Genomic DNA, 17,135 nt, shown 5'->3' with positions numbered 1-17,135 from the left:
AAGATTTTGAGGTTAGAACCGCTGTATCAAATATAGAATAAAAGAATATGCCAAGATAGGAACATAAGCCAGGGCTTGGGGAGGACAGACACATCAAGGGCTGAAGGACACTGAAATACTGAAGAGCTTTATCGTCCTGCTTCAAGAGAAGCTAGAGGAGTACGTTAAGTCTTTATCACCAAAATCCCACTAAGGGGAAGGAGTCTCAGCCGCTACATTGACAATATTATACAATTCTAATATCTACAAAACATAGAAATAGCACCATATAATTAGAAAACTAATGACCCTCCCAGTAAAGGGCTATCAAGATAATGGTAGGTTGATTTTAAACAACTTCTTGAAAGGTATTAAGATAAAGTCTGTATTTAAAGGGATTAAATTTTAATGGTAACCAGTAAGATGGGAAGTACAGGGTGTGAGCCGAGATTAAGAAAACAGTAGGAGCGGGGCGTCTGGGTGGCTCAGTTGGTTGAGTGACTGCCTTCAGCTCAGGTCATGATCCTGGAGTCCTGGGATGGAGTCCAGCATCGGACTCCCCGCTCGGCAGGGAGTCTGCTTCGCCCTCTGACCCTCCCCCCTCTCATGCTCTCTCTGTCTCATTCTTTCTCTCTCAAATAAATAAAATATTTAAAAAAAAAAAAGAAAAAAGAAAACAGTAGGAGCGATCATGATGATGGTGATGATGAAGCTAATTACAACAGCAACGTAACAACAGATTTCTTTAAAAGCAGGCATTATGAGAACCAAGTTAAATATTTTTGGTTATTCACATGCACACCAATTTTGTTGAGAACTACTGTGCTAAATCTAGTCTGATTTAAACAGCTGTTAAAACTGAGTGGGGTGCTAGGAGATAATACTTCTCACTCTCTAGTTTCCAACACTCACTTGCTAGTCCTTGTTTTCCAAAAGAAGGAAGGATTTAAAACGACATCAGACTCTGAGTTTGGCTCAGCCATCATAGTGCTGTCCTTCCCTAATCTTATCTTGCCCTTAACCCTTTGCCTACTTAGCAAGCACCTGCTGAGCAGTCATGCCTGCAACCTGAACCAAGCTCTGATCGGGCTCCCTTTACCACCATACCCCAGCCCAGGAGATATGAAAATTCTTGCTCCAGCCTTTTTGCAGTTATTTTTACAGGTTCTAATACTGGATCACTTTCCCTTTCAAACTCTTCCTCATTCTCAAAAATTCCAGATTACTTTTGAAGCGCTTTCCTACCATAGTCTAAATCATTAACTTTGTTTTTCACTTACTTAGACTTTTATTTCTCCAGTGACACTGGCAAACGTTTCCGTGGCCTTTGCAAGAGTAAAATAAATTCCTAAGGTATTCTTAGTCTGGACTTCTAATTGGGATAAAATGGGAGAATGAACAAAACAAAAAGCTGGTATTTCCCCTCAAGGAGCTCACAGCACGCCTAGGAAGATGAATTTGTAAACAGACAATTAGGATACATTGTGACATCTACACCCAGGTTGGGAGAAGAACGGTGGATTGGGGAAGGGTGATGAAGGACATTTTGGTGCAAGTGTGTTATCTTACTTGAGAGTTAAACAATACAGGTCCAGGTGAAGAAAGTGGGAGAGGATAAAGGGAGCAAAGACATTTCTCCCCAAATACGTGTGTGTGTATGTACATACATAAGAAAACACACACGGACGTGGTGGCTGGGTGGCTCTGTCTGTTAAGCCTCTGACTCTTGATTCCACTCAGGTCATGAGATCGAGCGCCCGCCCTGCCACCCCCCACCCCACAACTGCCATCTCCCGTTGGGCTCTGCACTCAGCAGAGAGTCTGCTTGAGAGTCTCCCTCTCTGCCCCTTCACTCCGTGCTCTCGCTCTCTCTAAAACAATAAATAAATCTTTAAAAAAAGAAACACATGCTGAGGAAATACAGCGATTTTGAGAGGGCTTTAGTACATGGTATGGACTTTGGAAAGAAAAGACAAGATGCTAGAGGGACACAAATGACAACCTGAAGCCCTAATAAAACCCACGCCAGGCTGAGATGTGGGCCTGAATACCTAGGAATTCCTTCTCTCAGGAATTTCTCTTGAAAGCAATTTAGAGCTACTCAAGGATTTTAGGGAAGGCATACATAATAAAATTTAGGTTTAGGAAGATGGCTTTGGCACGATGTGGAGAATAGATTGGATAGAAAGCCAGAGGAAATCTTTTGAAATAACCCAGGCAGAAAATTACATGGTCTGAATAAAAGCAGTGGCTGGGGAGGAAGCAGTTGAGAAAGATTTCAGAAATATTTGGTAGAGATGGGGAGATATTTAGAAGGTAGCAGGAATAGCTCAGCTTTGCTGAATAATTAGGTAGGTAGAGGCCCAAAAAAAAAAAAATCAAGAAAGAGTCCTACGTTTCAGGCTCTAGGAACAAGATGAAAGAAAAGAATGAAGAGAAAATAATAGGACTAGATGTGGGCATGCGAAGAGGTTGGGTCTATGCCATTTTCACCAAACTAGCTACAAGATCCTGGGCCAGGTTCTCTTTTATTATTATTATTATTATTTATTTGACAGAGAGAGACACAGCGAGAGAGGGAACACAAGCAGGGGGAGTGGGAGAGGGAGAAGCAGGCTTCCCGCTGAGCAGGGAGCCCGATGCGGGGCTCGATCCCAGGACCCTGGGATCATGACCTGAGCGGAAGGCAGACTCTTAACGACTGAGCCACCCAGGCGCCCCCTTGGGCCAGGTTCTTTTTTTTTTTTTTAAGATTTTATTTATTTATTTGACAGAGAGAGCGAGAGAGCACAAGCAGGGAGAACAGTAGAGGGAGAGGGAGAAGCAGGCTCCCCGCCAAGCAGGGAGCCTGATGCGGGGCTCGATCCCAGGACCCTGAGATCATGACCCGAGCCGAAGGCAGACGCTTAACCATCTGAGCCACCCAGGCGCCCCTTGGGCCAGGTTCTTAATCTCTGTTTACTCATTCTTAAAATGAGGATAACACTACCCATGTCTAAATTATTGTGAGAAATAACAGTTAGTCCTTCTAAGCACTCATCACGTAGAAGGCACTGTGTAAGTATCTTACGTGCAGGAACTTACTGACTTTGAGCAATCGATTATCCCCATTGTATGGATGAAGCACAGAGAGGTTTACCAACTTTGCCGGGTCACAGAGCTGGGAAGTGACAGATCCAAATTTCAAACCTTTTTAGTCTGACTACAGAGAGGGTATTTCTGCCAATGGTTTACAATGCCTCTCGTTAAATACTGATCATTTTACATCATTATTATCCGAGTGGTTATAATTTCTGGTTTCACTGGCAGGATATAATTACTTATTTAACTTATTCATTTGTTTAAAAAGTGTTGTGGGGGGTGGGAGGGATGGGGTGGCTGGTTGATAGACATTGGGGAGGGTATGTGCTATGGTGAGCGCTATGAATTGCGTAAGACTGTTGAATCACAGACCTGTACCTCTGAAACAAATAATACAACAAACAAATAACATATAGCACTATACGTTAAAAAAAAAAAAAAAAAGAAGAAAGCGGGGAGGAAGAATGAAGGGGGGGAAATCAGAGGGGGAGACGAACCATGAGAGACGATGGACTCTGAGAAACAAACTGAGGGTTCTAGAGAGGAGGGGGGTGGGGGGATGGGTTAGCCTGGTGATGGGTATTAAAGAGGGCATGTTCTGCATGGAGCACGGGGTGTTATATGCAAACAATGAATCATGGAACACTACATCAAAAATTAATGATGTAATGTATGGGGACTAACATAATAAAATTAAAAAAAAGTGTTTGCAGAATCTATGTATGTACATACATTTTACTCAATACTAGGATCTAGCCATAGTAAGTGACACACTTATCTTGGGATGCTTTCAGTTTAATTTTGAACATAAAATGTACATCATGAAACAGAAGACAAAATTATGTTTTTAAAGGGGTCAGATACTATCAACATAAGATACAAAGCGTCCACATTGAGACCTTGACCGGCAGGCACTGGGGGCCATAAGATAGAGATTTGGGTGCTCTTGAACATATAGATTATTGGTGAAATGAAAAAACTGGTAAGGTTACTTAGTAAGTGTTGATGGGGAAGGGGGCCCTAAAAACACTGAAGATTCACGAGGAAACGGGACCATCACTTCAATGCCTATTAGGCAATGGCATAAAAAGCTCCTTTAACTTCTATGGGCCTCGGAGTCCTCACTTGCAAAAATCAGTGGACCTTGGTTTAAGAGTATGCTAAGAACTCTTCCCACTTCTAATGTTTGCAGCTTTTGCTGTGAACAAATGTGAACATTGGGAGGCTGCCGAACATCAACTTCTAGCTTTAAACCTCAGAAAAAAGCCAAGCTTCATAGCTGTCGCTCTGCCATGGTAAATAATTAGTAAGTCGTTTTCTTTTCACAAAAGACCATTCAGTGAGTTTCAGTTGCTTTTATTTATTCTACAGAATTTCAGCTTCAGAAATGTTCTTGCGGTTACTATGTACAGAAGTTCTGCGTGGGAGATTTGAGAGAGAAAAACAAAATGGCATCTCTATTACTTAAGAGGAATATTAATGGGGTAGAGAAGATAATGGGCATAATCACAGTAAGCTTCCTGAAGTTTGCCTCTTAGTACCAGGATTTACCTTTTTCCTTGCCTAATCCTTTTTCTTCCCCCCTCCTGACTTCATCGGGTCAAACGTAAAACGTCACTGAATTATCGTAATAGGAGTGCAGGATAAGGATGCAATACAGAGGTTTGGAAAACTGAAGGAAGAAACTTTGCAAGACACTCTCAGTGTGGTCACGGAGGAAGCCTGACCAGGGAACTGAGGAAGACAGCAGATGATAACCGTGCCTCTGCCACCAGCTGGCCATTCCTTCCACCCCCCGGGGAGGATTCTGGGGTTCTGCGTGACTAGGCTAGCAAACAACAGCTACTCTACTTGCTGTGGTTTCCCATTAAGCGTGTGAGAAGTGGAGAAATCATGATCTATACCTGGGGCCAGCTTAACAAATCTTGAAGATTACCATTGGACCCTGAGATCTAGGAGTTTTCCTCCAGCTTTGTCCAAAACTTGGCACATGTAGTAAAGACATCTCAGAGACTGAAAGCAGAAGCAAGCACATCTAAGCTTTGCACACAGACGGGGGTGGGGGGAATGACTAAGAAATCAGTGATATTCCGTGAAATAAATGAGCTTCGTGGACTTGACCCACGGGAGATCATCAGTGTGAGTTTACACACTTAGTGTTATGTGAATTACAGAATATTTGTGTATTACATTTTATAATTAAATTTTTAATAGATGATCTATCCTGTAGGACAAAATAACAAAAACAAACCCCCAGGCATGCTGGGAAGGGCAGGGAGGTGCTCGTTGTTGTAATGTTCCATGAAACTGCCTACCTAAAGATTTCGCACACAAAACACTGCACAGATCTATCGCTTTATGGTAGAGATTTGTACCAAGTTGGATATTTTTTTTAAAGAGCACTAAGCCTAAGAGATGCGTTGAAATGCTTAAATGATTAAAACTTCTGAAAATTTTAGAGCGCTTAGTGGAAGGTGAACATTTTGGGTTAGGAAAGATTTAGACATAATACTTTTGAATAAATGAGTAAAATCTAGCTACTGAGTGCTTACTATGTGTCAGACACTGGGCAGTGCTGATGCTCAGTTACAAATGACCCCTGCCTCCATGGAGCCGACAGCCCAGCCAAAGGGCCAACTCTGAGGGCACAGTGGAAGTCTTATCTCCCTTCATTGCACTTATCACCGCTTGTGTCCTCCTGCCCTGTAATTGCCCCTCCACATGTCTGCTGAGATCTAACTTTTGACCAAGCGGCTCTGAAAAGGAGGCAGCTCCTAGAAACTAGAAGTCTCCATAGAAACTAGACGTCTTTCCCTTCCCCTCCAAGAGACTGAGCTAAGATTTAGATGAGTGTTGGTTCTCCATTTCAGACGAAACAGTTCAACAAAAAGTAACCCTAAGGAGCTATTAAACAGTGAGAGTGCGCACTCAGTTATGTGCTCATATTCCGGAGGGGTTTCCATGTGCTTTCCGTTAGTTACTCAGCATTTTAAGAATGCAATGCTCATTTGTAGGGGCAATGACAAGAAGTTAAGAGCAGTCAAAGGAAGCAATTCTGTCCAGTATCTTCTTTCTAGTTCTGTCAATTTAACAGTCACCCGTCCAGCCTATCTTCTTCAGGAGATGGATGGTTCATTAAGGGGTCTGTTTGTGTGCATGGTGGGGAAAGTGTCCACAAAATCATCCTACGTCTTTATCATTTACTAAGTTAACAGGTTTTTTTAAACTTTCATCAAAAGGTTTCATTCCATATAAACAAGATTTAGAACAAGCACCTGGGGGGGGAAAAAAAAAGCACAAGCACCTGAAAAAAAGATTCTGGATCCTTACAAACGCCCAGCACCATATGGTCAATCATGTTGTTTAGAGCCTACAACAGTGTCTGACACATAGTAAATGCTCATATGTATATTTTAACGAATGCATCAATGAATAAGTGATTCAGAGTAGTTGATTCCACTGGGTTTGCTGTTTTAGGGTTCACAAAGTAAGAATACTTGTTGAAAAGATCCCTCTCACTTACTGCAAATTTATGGCTGCTCTAAGAAGATACTGTGTTAAGGGTCCACGCTGTGAAACCCCTGTCCTGAATAAATTAACTTCGATTACTTCATTTCTAAAACTTCCTAGATTGAGATGGAAGAAGGACACTTTACAATGGCATCTGTTACATTTCAAATAGAGTAATAATGAAATTCCAGAATAGGACAAGATGAGGCTCCACATGAATATTGTTTAGACTGTGCCCTTAATTTTTTAAAACTAGGACGTGACTACTAATATCCTTTCTGATTTCCTAACAATCAAAGTGGGTGGAATAGAACATTTATATTTGGAAGATTTAATGAGAAAAACAACATTAAGAGATGAAACTGTGTTTTAAAGCACTGTTCTTATTCCACTTTTAAACTTTACGAGCACTGAACGAAGAACAATGCTTTTCTATTTGGGGACACTCTGGACTCCTTAATGAATGTAGCCAAGCTGTTTGCTATGCCCCTCAATAATGCTTGCCAATTTTCTGTCATTTCCTCTTTCAGATGATAGTGTTTGTGTGACAAAGGTCTCCAAGTATATTTCAAAACATTTTAAACAATTTAACAATGTACCACCAAGCACCTTCTTTAAAGTGTTACTCAATTTCCGCACAGTTAAATTCGTCAGAAGACACAAAACAGAATCCACCTTACCAACCTTCATAAAGAAATGGCTAGAAAGTTCACTGGGAAACCAGTGGTATACTCACTGCCTTTTGTAAAAGAAAAAAATTTTTAGTGGCTTAGCTTCTGCACTTTGCTACAATACAACAAACAGTAACACTAATTATTTATAAATCTATGTTTCTTTTTATATTCTCACGCACTTATGCTAGTTTAAGTCTGTTTCCTTTTTCCTGACAAACAGTTCATTGTTTATGATGGAGAGAATCACTCAACCCAGCAGAATTTAAGATTCCAGGAACCGGAAGAAAACACAGGGTCACTTCACCTGCAGTCACCTCCCCCTTCCTCACTTGAGACCGCTTTTAGGCTGCAGGAAAGTGGTGATACACTTTGCAGTTTCATCCAAAGAGCAATCAAAAAACATAAACAACGGACCAATAAAAGACATTTTCCCTTGTCATTCATTTTAAAGCATTTCTTTTGAATTTCAGAATTCCACGAAGCTTCGTTTATAAATACTAAGAATATTAAATTCTTTAATGAGTAATCTTAATTAGCCATTTGTGCTAAAAGCAAAATTAGCCATAGTCACATCATCATCAGTAGATTATTATGTATATCTTCACTCTAAGAAAAACATATTTGTCCATTTACTGACTTACTCTGCAGTCTTATATGGTCTTTACCACTGATTTGTTAGCCACATTATGCCCCCCCCCCACCTTTTATTTTCCTCCCACTTTTGCCTGACAGTGATTCTTCTGAGTTCAAGAGCTTACCTTTTCCCAGGTGAAAATTGTTTTATTATCCTCAAGTGTTTGCTTTCTTTCTCAAACTCTCAGAACGGTTAGCAGCAAAGTTGTCATTGTCCTTTACAAAAGGATCGGATTCCAAATAATTAGCGTTTGTTTGCGTTGTACATCATTTGAAAACATTTCTCCTTTCCTTGTCAGGATTACAGGAGTCTCATGTATTGCCCTACAAATCCCACTTTCATTATTTAGTCAGGTGTACCTGAGAACAAGACAGGTTGCCTATTTCTCTTCATCTGATCCACGTCCCACCGGAGTTGTGAGTTCTCACTCAGGGAGCGAACAAGAAGTTAACACTTTTGTAAGCATCAGCCCAAAATACTCTCCCCAGAATTCAGCACAGCTCCAAGCAACCATTTCCCCAAAGAATAAAAGGAAATGATCTTCTTTAAGGGTAAAGAATTCTACCTAATTCCTTTTGAGACTTTATAAAATAGCATGGGGTATCAGAAGGGACTGTTTTTAAATCAGCACCTGGTTTTGTCTGTAAGCTAAGTATGTCCTTAAGTTTCCTTTCTGCGTAAGTCACTCCTCTATCATTCTCTGCAGTGTTCTCCGAGCTTATACAGACATACTATGAAACAACCCAGGTAACAAAGTTCTGCTATGTGACAAAACCCCCTCCCTCCAAAATAAGATATCTGGTGCCCAGTCAGTACAATCTGTATGATCACCAGTGATCAGTAAGTATATATATGGAAAGATTTTTTTTCTTTTTTTCCTTCTAAGAGTCGGCCTATTGAAAGGATTGGATCTTTTAAATTATTTCTTAAATATACTTGTTAGTCTTGACAGTGTGTCAAAAAACATTTTCAGAGTCCCATGAACAAAGGTCATTCAACCTCTAGTCTCATTTTAAAAAAAGTTTTTCCAATTTGGCAGAGAAAAATTTAATTGGCCAGATTTTTAGAGTGTTCTTTTCACAAGAATAGTATTTTTTAAAGCCTAGAAGAAGGTATACAGAAATTAAAATAAGATAACTCAGAGTAGATTGGGACGAGCCATATCAACTTAGAGAATCTGAAGGAATAAGATTTCCAGTAAAACTATCATTTTTGAAATAAGAAATTTACGTTTTCTGATACTTTCCAAGTCAAAGCCATGAAAATGTGCAAATGGAAATATCATAGGATGAATTTGGAGACTAGTGGAAATGTTACAATTAAGTGTCATTTAGTGTCTATTTAGTTGAAAGCTTACAAATGTTAAAAGAAGCATCCTAGACTAAATTATTACAACAGGTAATATGATCTTCCTAAAGAGTCAAAAATAATAGTTATTAATACTTACTAGATGATAACCCATCCACAACAAAGACACTAACAGCCACACCCCTAAGTAAAAATAATTTTGCTCACCAACTTCTGGAGGAGCTTGCTTGCCTAGATGTAGGATCAGAAGTCTGGCTTCAGAGACACTGTTGTAGGAGGAGACGCAGAAAATAAACACATGATTTCCACAGCACAGCAGCTGAGGACTCAAAAATGAGGCACGGGGTCTTGACCATTCATCTGTCTTTAAGGTTATCCTGACATCTGAAAGCCATTGACATCCTGAGCCTTCCAGCACTTTAAGCGCATGCCTAACACGAGATAAATATAGATCCCTGACACCTGAGCCAGATGGAATGAAAGTTAACTTGAAAAATCTCATTCATTTTGTGCTTCAGTTGAGGAAAATAAAACCTTTAATCCCTTTCCTATTAAAACCTTTTATGCCCCTTAAAAAAAAGTTTCTGTGCTTATGAAACATGAGAAATCAAATAATCATTAGTAATCAATTTGCTTCTCTCCAGATTTACCATTTGTTATGACAAAGTCTCCTTTCTCGTTGAAGTATAAAAGAAACATAATAGTGAATATTAAGAATTATTTACTCAACTTTTTTTTTAAGTAACTTACGCAGGTCAGTCCATAAATGTAAATATCTATTTGGTAAACTTTCTGGTATCTTTTCTCTTCTAAGGTGGAGGGGTAATTTGGTCCTGTTTTGTTTGTCTCAGTGAGAGAAAGCCTCATGCATTGCCACATGCTTTGGTTTAAGTTAATCTTTTGGTAGAGTTGTATAATGTAGTGGATTGAAATTGAATTTTGCTTAGTACTATTTGTAAACATATAAATAAGGTTACCTTTGGCCTGAGAAGCTATGATTAAAGTTATTACTCTGACAATATGATGGCAAAATTTCTAACAATAAATCACTTTCTAGGATTCATAATTTAAGAATCTCTAATTTTATATTAGAACAAAGTGAGCAGGGGAACTAGAAAAGTCACACTGCTCTCCTTAGATTTTGAGGTACTAAATATTTTCAGTCAATAGTATGTGTTTTACTGAATGGCATTAGAGAAAAATAATGGATTTTGGGTTACCACTTTCTAAATGATGCAGGCCTGTAACTAGCAGCACCTAACACCCAGAAAGGAGAATGGTTCTTTTTTCCAATGACTGAAACCAGTATTTTTGTATTTGAATAATAAGTCCCATGTTTTGAGCACTGTCTATGTTCTTGGCACTTTGCTAAGTAGATATCATATAATCTCATTCTCTTTTCCCATTCCAAAAAAATCCTTTCAAATCAAGTTAATATTTTTAGGTCCCATTTGCAGAAAAGAAACCTAGAACTTAAAAGGGTAAATACTGACAGTGGACCTGTGGCTAATAAGTGACTCATAGGAGAGTCTATCTCATGTAATTTTGACTTGAAAGTATGTTTCTTTCCCATCATGCAATATAGTTACAGGTTAAAAATGAGTTTCTTCCATGCTTTATCTCTATCAGATTAGCCAACCTATGAGTAATACCCAGGCTTCTTCAATTTTTTTAGTTTAAAACAAAGTTAGAGAAAGTACAGAAACGGTCCCTGTGGAGTATTGCTATGACACCAGGAAATGCCCAGAAGCATTATGTCCCCAGCACAAGGAAAAGATAGCTCTGGAAGGCACAATTCTAGCCAAAGATCTTTCTCATCTCTTGCATTTATGTTTTTCAGCTTGTCCTCATGAATTTGTATAAGCAGAGTTTGACCTGCTGGAGCCTGATGGCCACTTCTCAGCCATAACATCATGTCTGGCAGGTGGAGATTGGGCAACGGCCTAGAGGAGGGATAGCCACAGGGCAGAGAGTCAGCCAGTGAGCTTAGCGAACAAATACCAGGGAGATTTTGCATGAGAGGGGGGGGGGGGGGGGGCCCATGTTCAACTATCATAGAATGTCAATGTCACCCTGTTCATTCAAAAAAATTATTTTTCCATGTGTGTAAAATGTCTATTATTTGAACTTATTAATAAAATATTTCATCAAAGAACTGAAAAGACAAAAAATCCAGTGAACTCAGGATCACACATATTTTCTATGAATCACAATGAATATCACAGGATGTCTCCAACACTCTAAGCGCCATTATCTTTGAATATGGATTATGTCCTATAAATAAGAATAGGAAATCCTGAAATTCCTTTCCATGAATTACCTATTCATTGTCATTAACTTGTTCACTCCCTGCTAGGCACCAATTTATAAGCAGTGGGTCGTGAGAGAGAGGAAAGACTAGTGGTAGATTGAGTTTAAAAAAAAAAAAAAGACTACAGGGGCACTTGGCTGGCTCAGGTGGTAGAGCATGTGACTCTTAATCTCAGGGTCATGAGTTCAAGCCCCACATTGGGTCTGGAGCCTACTTAAAATAAAAATTAAAAAAAGACTATGGCTCTGGGATAATGAACGAGGACAAGATCTCTGACCCCCTTCATCCAGAGAATCATCAGAAACTTTCTTCACCAACTATCTTTAAAATTAAACATTTCAGCACAGAATGTCAGTTAAACCCAGGACTTCTCCCAACCCCCACAAATCAGTCACCTTTCAAATGTTGATGAGCCTAAATTTTTGAACCAGACAAAACCAAAACATCTGTTTTTTGTTGCACACTGAATGGCAGAACTTTAAGGCATTCAAGTTGAACCAATAATCCTGCTGTAAATAGCAGCTCTCACCGGCTGTTGATAGACTCTTCCTCACAAGATGCTATTATGGAATTTCCCATTTCATTGTGAAAATCTTTTCTCAAAACAAGCAGTTCATCTGTACGTATGCAAAACATCATCAATACAGTGGCGTTAAGAGGACTCATTTTCTGTCCTTCCCAATGCCTCCCAGTCCTGTGTCTCTGATGTCCCCAGGGTGCCATTCTTCTTCCAGATATCTTTCTTCTTCATCCAGCCAGCCTCTTCCAGTGGCCTTCATCAAGTATTGGTAACAGAATGGACTTCATCCTTAAGCATGCCATGATGAATGCGTATAGGACTTTTAAACTAATAATATGCCTTAAAAAATTCTCTTCAGAGAAATTCAAATTTTAAATCAAAGATTTGTCCCTCATTTTATATTTCTGTCCACTGTGTAAGAGTTAACAGTAAAGTGTTCTTGAATCCTTGGCTCTGTAACATAATAGGGAAGGAATAGTTTGTAGCCTTGTTGGGAAATTTTGGCATACACCCCTGTACACACTTGAAAACAATGAGAATATTCACCAAGACACTTCAACACATTAACCTTGCTACCCTGTTTTTAGGAAAAACGTATTTGGAAAACGCCCTTGGATTATTATCAGCTTGCTTAAAGTGTATATTCAGGGTCTGAAAGACAATTTTGGGCTTATTTGTAACAGATTCTATTAGTAGACTCCTCTTTACCAGGGTTTTCTATTTGTTTGGCTGTTAGTTGTTTGCATGGAATAAATAATTTCACTCAAAGACCTTCTTCATAAGGAGCATTTTCCTCAGGAGAGCTTGGATAAAGGCTTACTAGTAATCTCTTAACTTGCTCTCCTCAAATCTATACATGTGTGAAATGCCTTTAGTCTGAACATCAGCTTCAGGTAAAGTTTTTCTTACCATTTATTCTCAAAACTGACTCTAGGAGAGAATTCTAGCTCTATGTTTGTTATTCAAAAGTTAACGAGGAAACATGGAAATCTATACTATTAAAAAATCTAACAGAGTCGTTCTCTTTGCTTTTTTTTAAGTCTTTGAAGCCTCAAATTATTGCTAAATTTCATATCCTTATTTTTATCTCCCTTCCAATGTCATCTTCATTAGTCATAAAAGCTTTACCAAGAATTTGCATGAAATATTATAGCCCCAAAGCAGCGTTTTGAGTTGGATGGGTAGTCATTTAATCATTTATTAATTCAACAGCAAGATGCATTGAAATTCTGTTTCTGTGTACAGGATTGTGCTACTCCTTTGGGGAAAAATGCTTAATTAAGAGCCAGAGTTTGTGTTCTCAAGTATCTTATTGTTTATTGAAGGAAGACAAGCACCATTTAACAAATCATAATGTGTTACAATAAACTGGGGTAAGTAATGAAAGAACATGTCATTGTGGTAAGCTAAGCTGAATGGTCAGAGAGGTTTCTCTAATATACATATATATGTATAAATGTTATATATGTGTATGTGATCATATATGTATATGTGTATATAAATTGTAAGCATTTGTTTATATATGTACATGTGTGTGGATATGGATATATATCCATACATATCTATATATCTATATAAATACACATTATATAAGGAAGCCTATATATATGTAGGGAAGCCTCTCTGAACTTTCAGCTTAGCTTATCACAGTGTAACATTCCTTTTCAATTTATTCCAGTTTATCTCAGTTTATGATTATATATTATGATTTCTTAAATAATGCCTGGCTCTCTTCACAAAACAATCAGATACTTGGGAGCACAAACTTTGGCTTTTTATTTACCATTTTTATTTACCATTGATTTACAGACACACTAATATCTAAGAGTGAGTAGGTTTTTTTTTTTTTAAGATTTTATTTATTTATTTCACAGAGAGAGAGAGACAGTGAGAGAGGGAACACAAGCAGGGGGAGAGGGAGAGGGAGAAGCAGGCTTCCCACCGAGCAGGGAGCCCGATGCGAGGCTCGATCCCAGGACCCTGGGACCATGACCTGAGCCGAAGGCAGACGCTTAATGACTGAGCCACCCAGGTGCCCCTAAGAGTGAGTAGGTTTTAAGTGGCAAAGAATTTGGAAAGCATTCAAAGGTAAGAAGCCAGCAACTGTAAGCAGTCTGCCATGGACAGGAAGGAGCACAGAAGATTCAAGTCACTGAAAGCAGAGAGCAGAAGCCCAACATGGTTGGACAAGAGGATAGGGAAGAGTAATAAGAGATGATGCAGAAGAGTTAGGGAAGAGCCAGACATCATAAATACTTGCAGGGATTTATCCTAAGAACAGTGGGGAGCCTTTGAAAATTTTAATCCAGAGAGATACATGATCAAATCTGAATTACACTGGAAAAACAAACTCTGATAGCAGCATGGCTGCTGGGATTGAAGAGAGGTAAGAATGGAAGAATGGGTGTGGAAAAACCAGTAAGGCAGCTATTACTAACTTGAATGGTAGACTGACCTAAAATGGATATAGGAAAAATGGGGGGAAAAAAAGAAAAACATATGGATTTACAAAAATATATTTAGAAGGTAAATTCAACAGATTTTGGTGGTGGTGGTGGTTGTGGTATATGAGGAAAGGGGAAGAAGAATTAATTGAGGAAGTCTTTAAACTGAAGGTATTCCAGAAATCATATTTCTTGAATGACAGGTGGTATAAATGAATAAGTGAGTGAGTGGAATTAAGGACTTGTGAACAGGAGTGAACAGTTATATTGTGACATGTATCTTTGTTTGTTTGTTTAGGTTATCATAGGCAGTTTTCTCAAAGCTACCCCAAGGGGAATCATAACACACCAAGTGATACCTCAGAGACCAGAAGGTCAGGGGGATTATCAATTCTCACAGAAGTATCCAGAAAATCTGAAAGAACCCAGTGCTCAAAGGAAAGAAATTTAGTGACTAGGAGAAATTGTGCAAGACTCTTGCACAGACTCTTGCACACATGTGGCTATGTGTCTAGAGCTTGTAATCTAATGGAAACTTGGGTCCCTCTGGACCAAGAGCAAATAATACCCACAGAACATAAAGTCCTGCTTCCAGCACAACAAAACAACAGGCTGGTAGCCAATTATGGTAGCAGCCAAGCAGATGTCCCACTGGTTTTTAAAACTAGACACAGAACCTTGGTTTGTTATAATTATTACTTCCACATTGTAGCATTTTCTGGGTATAATATTTTGTTTTGATGTTATCACGTACTAATCAGCTAATCATCAGGCAATTCTTAGTACTTTCTTGGTGTGTGATTGTGCAAAGCAGTGTCTAGGGCACTGTAGCTCTCTCCTCTTTTCTTTAAGAGAAATGGAAAGATGAAGTAGGACAGTCCTGAGGTCAATTAGAAGGCTTTAACAAAGCTCTAGAATTAAGACCTCTAGTCTTTAGATCATGATTTGCTATGATTCCTTTTTTTCTGCATAATTTTTTTTCATGTAAAGATCAGACACCCATTTTCTTGGCTGTCCTTTTCCCATCCATGTTTGTGTTCCCCTTGCTCTGCCTGCATTCTCAAAGTAGGCATCTACGAAGGTCTAGGCCTATCCCTTCTTTTTCTCCTGTATCTTTTCTTCCTTGGCAACGTATCCTACTCTGTGGGCTTAATTGAGCACCTCTGCAGTTAACCCCCAAATCTATTTTTATCCATAACTTCTATCCTACTAATACATTTAGTTAGCATTGTTGAGAATTCTCTACACACTAGTCAAATGTCTGTATTATCTCATGTGATTAAAACAAACAAACAAACAAAAAACAACCTTGGGATAAAACTAATATTTACCACTTGACAAATTTAAATGGAAGTTTAGTAAAGTTAAGTTATTGCTTCATAGTTAGAGTGCTCCAGGTGGCCAGATATGGGTCCGGCTCTCCATGGATCCAGCTCTTGAGCTGGGAGACATCGCTGTGCTTGACTCGCTGTGGTATAATTGCATCTCCCACTTCTGGGGACATCTCTACTCCGCTGCCTTAAACACATGTCTCCGCCTCCATATCTCTGAGGCTGTGTTCCCGATCTCTGCACCATTATATCACTGTTCTTTCTGTCACCCAGCCTGAAACTGTTTCCCATGCACCCAATCATCTTCCAATTCCTAACAGTTCTAATTTCACCATGAATCTTCTATTTGTCTCCTGTGTATTATTTTCACTGCCTCTACCTAAGTCAGGTTTTGATTCCAATGTACCTTGTTCACTGCCCTGGTCTCCTAATTGATTTTCCTGCATGCAGAATCAGTGCCTTCTCGTTTCTCCTTTCCACTGCTTGCAGATTAAGCTTCCAAAAACACAAATTAGTTTTTATGACTTACTTATTTAAAATAAAACATTAATTGTACCCATAGCCCAGAGAATGGACTTTAAATTCCTTAGACCACTGTTGAAGGCCCTCAGCTGTCATTTCTATTCCTGTGTGAAGTCCATTCTTCAGTGAAATGGTCCCTGCATTCTTACCTTGCATTTCCCACCGCTTCAAATTTTTCCTCTGTGTAGAAGTCTGAAAGCTCTACGTAAATGTTACTCTTCAAATTCAACAATACTTTAACATGGTGTGTACGCTTGAAGCTTTAAAAAATATATAACATGCTTAATTTCCATCCCAGACAAATTAAATCAGAATTAATGGATACTTCCATGTTTAAAAATTACTGTTAGTGCTACTATTAGCCCACAGAGTTACTTTTTGCAAATGAAAACAATCCCTTCTTCAAGACACTCTCCTGCACTATATAAGAAAATTGCCATGTATATTTATATTTATTTATATTATATATCTTACACTATACAATTTATATTATATAATTTATCACATATATATAATTTATGACATATACAGTACTAATGACACCCTTTAGTATTGTTCATTGTACAAGCATTACCATATTTAGCAGCCCACGGTAGTCCTGCTTCAAAATTCAGTGAAAACCTTTCCTTTCTGTCTTGTCTTAGTCAATTCCTCTGAGCATAAGCTTTTCCTGTGTTGACCTCCCATAGTATCATATATGAAGTTTTACTTCCCTGTAAACTTAAATCTTATTTTATCGTACTTAACATACATATTTAATCTCTTTGATGACATGGAGGGCTTTTTTTCATTTAATTGAATCCACAGTCCCTAGATACTAA

The 17,135-nt window shown here is 38.8% G+C and overlaps 1 protein-coding gene across 1 annotated transcript in view; it reads right to left on the bottom strand.

Moving 5' to 3' along the window:
- The window catches only part of CD36 (CD36 molecule), a 78,369-nt gene extending 68,918 nt beyond the window's left edge, over positions 1 to 9,451 (bottom strand). Inside the window, exon 1 of the mRNA XM_021689491.2 lies at positions 9,394 to 9,451. The gene's annotated coding sequence lies outside the window, so the exon portion shown is untranslated. The remainder of the gene's footprint in view (positions 1 to 9,393) is intronic.
- Positions 9,452 to 17,135: the final 7,684 nt, after the last annotated feature.

The sequence above is a fragment of the Neomonachus schauinslandi genome, chromosome 12 (assembly GCF_002201575.2).
Source record: "Neomonachus schauinslandi chromosome 12, ASM220157v2, whole genome shotgun sequence".
Classification (NCBI taxonomy): domain Eukaryota; kingdom Metazoa; phylum Chordata; class Mammalia; order Carnivora; family Phocidae; genus Neomonachus; species Neomonachus schauinslandi.
Note: the sequence above shows the minus strand (reverse complement) of the source record. Positions and strands in the feature narration are given on the sequence as shown.